A 5,875-nucleotide genomic window follows, 5' to 3' on the forward strand; every position below is an offset into this window, starting at 1 on the left:
AACTCTGGAAAGAGTTGACACGTTCAAGTTGGGTAATTCTAGTTTCCGGTTCATCATCAGAGTGGTGGGGAGAAACTGGAGGTGGAATGGTAATGTCCACATATTGCACTTCCCTTTCCTAGAAACCGTGTGAAACAACCAATTGTCTTTTTTTTCTTCCAAGGACCATCACTCAACATTGATTTAAAGGACAATGACAGTGAGGGAATTGCATATATGGTCAAGCTGTGTGTTCTTTAATAACTGTTTGAAAGCCATTGAGTCCTGGATAAGATACCTATGGATACCAATGCTTTATGTCTATGGTTGATTCTGAATGCAGGCTTCTGAATGCAGCCTCCAGATCTACATGTGTATATTCAGATCCAGATTGGGTTCTGCTTGTAGTAGGCTGGGTCATGGCCAGGTGGGATGGCGTCAAAGTTAAACTTGATAGGTTCGTCATTCCAAAACTTATCAAAACCAATTTCAAAGCTGTACACACTTGTTCCAGGGTTTCCACTAATACACATATAGAACAATTTTTCTTCTTGAAGTGATGCATCATCTAAAAAAAAATGTAAAACTTTTTACCATGTCCTTATGCATTTTTTTAACCCTAACTGCACTGGAGGGGGGGGGGGGGGGGGGGGGGGGGGGGGGGGGGGGGGGAGGGGGGCCTGGGAGGCCCCCCTCCATACTTTTGGCGATTGCATCGCGACTGCTGGGAATTTCGGATTCTCGCTTCATGACTTTTTCCTCTGAAGTCTTGCGCACATTTTGATACCACATTTGTCCATATCGGACCTACCTAGGGGGTGTTATGGGCCAATTAGTATGCGCATGTCATTAAAACGGCTAATCGCTGCATATATTTGTGTACAGTTACATACTGTCAATAGACCATGGCTTGCATTACTTTATAAATTTTGCTCAGGAATTGGTTTTCCACTTGGTTCATGCTTCTATATTGTTCTGAAATAAATTGGGCAAAGTTTAGAAACAATGATATACATAAGGAATGTAAAACAATAGAGAACATAAGAAATAAAAACAATACAAAACATAACAAAAAAGTTGTTTTTTTCTCGTTTTTTTTTCTCTCTCTGAGGGGGAAATTGAGTTTTTATCCACATAGATGATTAAAATAACTCTTATCCTTCCACATGATTTACTGGGCACTCTTAGAAAACAATAAAATACATAACAAATGTAAACAGTAAAAACAAAAGAAATAAAAACATTGCAAAAACAAAAGAATAACAGTGATATTTTAACTCGTTTGATTTTTCTCACATTTCTATACTTTTTGTATTCATTGATTTTTCTTATATTTTGCACGCAAAATCACATATAAGCTAAGTTTTATTTAAAAAATCATAAATTTACATAAATTTGCATAAATTATACTTCAAGTTTACAATATCAGGGACATTAGAATACAGTTGAAAAGTATGGTAGTGCCCATGGGTCCTGTAAAAGGATAATTTTACTTCCAGTTTCATTTTAGTACATCATACATTTCGAAAGTATGTAAAAATTCATAAGTAGTAAATTTGCATATTAATAGTTTATGCAAATCTGCTGTACTCATAAAAATAGATAAGAATTGATTTATTTCACACTTGGGAAACATCATTCTTCATTATTACACAGTTTTCATGTAATTTTGTACTTGTTTAGGCTGAAATTATGAAAATATCCCCCAAATGCATAAAATATGCATTATGAATAATTGATTAGCTAATTATGCAAACAAAATTGCATAATTGATTAAAATAAATTACACCATCAGATTCAGCACGCGAAGATCTATCAGCATGCAAATTTTCAAGTTCATCGGACATTGCGTTTCCGAGATCATGGATGGGCGTATTCTGAGTGAGGTCATTGAGGTCCAAAGCTTTATACAATGATAAGTAATCCTTGTGTAAATATACAAATGTTCTTCTTATCAAATTCACCAATCTTTTGGCTTTATTAATTCTATTGATATTACAATAAATTGCCAATCTAGAAAAAAAAAAGTGTGACATATAGAAGGTCTTGCCAGATGGCAGGGAATAATGAATATAAAGGTTACCGGTATACATCTTAATCAGGGAATTTTTGTGAAGTTTTAAGTCATTTATGTACAAAGATAAGTTGTACATTCCGAATAAAAGAATAAAATCATTTTCAGTCCCATTATCATGACAAAGTATACATATTTTAATAAACAAAAACATCATTAAATGCTTTCTGAAAGTAACATGGTCAATTGAAGAAATAATTTGTTCATTATGTCAGCTGAAAATCATGTCTTCAAAACAAATAGGCTTGTGTGGATGAAGATGTATTCAAAATCAAATCCTAATATTCACCTGGAATGCTTTACAGGTAATAATCTTAGATGGTATTTTCTTCTAAATCTTTAATAATGCTAAATGTGCATAACAACATGTTACATGGGTATGTGAAAGAAATCTCCAAGCTAAAGTTACTGGCTGAAAGTGTTGGCCCTAGCAAAACTACCAGGGATAGTTAAATATTAGTATTGTGCATTAATTTACTTGCCCTATGCATTAGGAATCATCTGTGACAATTTAATTGTAGCACGCACAGACATATATGCTAGCTAATTATATGAAGATAATATAAACAAAGGAAGATTGAAGATTCTTCATTGTCTGCTAACATACAAAAATTGTCTTCTACTGGCAAAGAAATGAATATGTAAGAAGCATACTGACAATAACATCTTTCAAATAAATGATACTAGTCACATGAAATAATTTGTGATATAAAAATATATCTCTGGGAACATATCTATACACAATGTACTGATTTAAACCTCATTAAACATGAATCTAATACATGTAAATTTGCATTTTCCAGAATTACAAATTGTCAATTTGCCATTGCCACCTCCCAGTAGTTGTCTTGAATGTTTGTATTTTCAAAGCTTTTGTAGCAGTTTGACTTCTGTGACACCTAACGCACGAATGACAACATTACCTCATAACTTGCATTTGTGCATTAATTTCTCCCATAGATGCCTCATGCCGCTTTATGACATGAGAGTCTCACACAATACAAAAATAACTGAAAAGTTTAATCAATATGTATGTTCCGGTGATCGATGGATCCTATCCTGCCACTGCACTGAACCAGCTAGGCTGTTAAAGTAAAGCTTGAGTATAAGCTCTGTTGCGACACGGATTGTCGCCCCTACACGGATTGTGGCCTCCTGCTCGGGGCGACAATCCGTGATGGGCGTTGGCGGCACGGATTGTCGCCCGCCCTCGAAGCACATTTTGCTGGGTAATTTATCGTTCTGGACATAATCATTGAAATACTAACACATAACTTACATGGCTACATCCATGCAAACATGCCATGTAAAAACTCATGGTGAGGTTTCAAGGAAGTGTGTATGTGCACGTGCACATGATAATTTAGTGTCCGTTTGTGCGTGTGCGTGTGTGTGTGTGTGTGTGTGTGTGTGTGTGATGGAAGAATGTGTTTATTATGTCAGTTTTTTGCGTATGTGTTTTTTAGCTGCGCGTGGGGAGGGATACCTAGTAAGCTGTTGCTGGCATAAACATTGATATTGATTTTATCAGCAGCTTTGAATTTGATGAGTTTGTTTGGCAGATTTGTATATGAATTCGGAGTGGAGCTTGCGTGCGGGCGGATGCTGCTTTTCTGCATACGGTCCATTATGTCTTATTTATCAACATTGGGAAATCGTTTCATCAGGAAGGATGTGGTATCGGTTCGGGTGTGCGTCGGTATGTGGGAAGGGGGTTACATTTCGTTATTGCAAAAGTTTGTTATTCTGAAGGCTCATTCGTCCGAAGGCTCATTCGTCCGAAGGGTCATTATTCCGAAGGTTCGTTATTCCGAATTTCATTTTTGGATCAACGAACCACTAGGTATAGGGAATTGTGTGTTTCGGATAAATCAAGCCTAGGAAAAAACGAAACTTCGGAATAAAGAATCTTCGTGTGTGTGTGTGTGTGTGTGTATGTATGTATGTGTTTGGGTCGGTGAATGTGGGATGATTTAGGTTTTGTTTTATAATCAGGGGTTGGTGGGTTGGGGATTGGATTTGAAGAAGGATAGTTATAAATGGTATGACGGATGTTGGTAGGATTTAATATTTAGGATAGATGTAGGCCCTAGATTTGTTTCGGTTTGGGAGGGGAGGGGGTGGTGGGGTTTTTTATGACTGATTTCATTCTAGATTTGTGTAATATATTTGTGTGTTTTTTTATGTATATGCCCTTTTAAGTAAGAAGGTGTTACATGATCCAAACCAATATATTCAAGGAATATAGGTTTGGTAGGGCCCTATACATGTCAAAACTTTCTCGTGATGAAATTATTAGTAGGGTTGGTCTATAATCGAGTTATCTATGTTGAAGTGAGATTATTTGTGGTATAAATTGACACATGGATTTGCTTTTGTTTCGAATTGCCATTTGTAACTTTTTTTGTTCATGTTGCACCCAGAATGGGTCGATTTATGAATGATTTGAATGAAATCAATAAATATCAAGGAAAAAAGTGTTGAGTTGGTTTGTTTGCATTATGAGGTTTGTTTGAGTGTTTGTTGGTGTTTGTTTGTATTACGTATGTATTAGCGGTGTGTAATGGCAGTTCGTTTGTGCTAATTAATCAAGTAACGATTGACAAATTTTTTACGGCGTGTGGAAATTATTCGCTCATGCATAAAGCATGCCAAACCTATTCTGGGACAAAGAATAGTGGTATGGACGTTCTAGTTTATAAGACTGATGGAAGAAAATGACTGCAGGGAAAAATGAACAAAGACAAATAACATTGGGGAGGGTACCTCCTCGTATGTATTTTATTCTAGCCCGCCTCACCGCTGATATTTGGTTGACACACCCATACTATTTTTAGATCAACGCTGGTGTGAATTCTTTAAACACGTGCTCATACACTCTGAAGGCGTTTGTATTGCCACAGTAGCGCCACTATATTCCACATACACACGTAAACATACAGGCACACGTATACACACAGACAAACAAACCACTACCACTATGTAACCACCACACATGCACAGTTTCTACATATTGTATTATTATACTCCAAACACACACATAACACACACACACACACACACAACAAATCATACACATCACATATCATGCAGCTCACAATACACACACACACACACACACACACACACACACACACACACACATACGCATAACTTACCAGTCATACCCATCCCACCAAAGCTTAACACCGGAGGAACCACCCCGAGCCCGGGGCGACAATCTGTGTCGCAACAAATTTTTTGCCAACATGGATTGTCGCCTTCGAGGTCAAAAACTGGGAACTGCACAAGCGTCACGGATTGTCGCCAGGCGACAATCCGTGCCGCCAGCGCCCGTCACGGATTGTCGCCCCGAGCAGGAGGCGACAATCCGTGTAGGGGCGACAATCCGTGTCGCAACAAGCTCCCTCTACCTTTTCACAGCAGCTTTGCCTCTGTTACCACTCACTATCTGCACCATATCGTGCATTTTTGCCTCTTGTCTCTATTCCATGGAGAGCAAGTTGTGTTCATCATCTTCCTGATTTACTTGGTTTACTCTGGAGAGCAGTGCAGCATTCTCTCATGAGATTGTGGAGACACACACAGAACACTCAATGATGTCCTGAAAAAAAAAAGTAGCACTTGCCATCTTTTAACCATGATCCCAAATCATGTGTTTTCAACTACACAGCACCCCCTAGAGATGCTTCAGTTGTAGATGTGCTTCTGTTGGTCCAACCCTCTCTGTTTGTACCTTCATGGGGAAGGTTCTTAGTGCAAATGTACCATCTCTGATGATAAAATATGGTGTCGGATGATCTTCATCAGGTAGGGAGTGTG

Source organism: Diadema antillarum, unplaced genomic scaffold (genome assembly GCF_040938485.1).
Source record: "Diadema antillarum isolate AM-2024a unplaced genomic scaffold, OU_Dant_1.0 seq00000183_RagTag, whole genome shotgun sequence".
NCBI lineage: Eukaryota > Metazoa > Echinodermata > Echinoidea > Diadematoida > Diadematidae > Diadema > Diadema antillarum.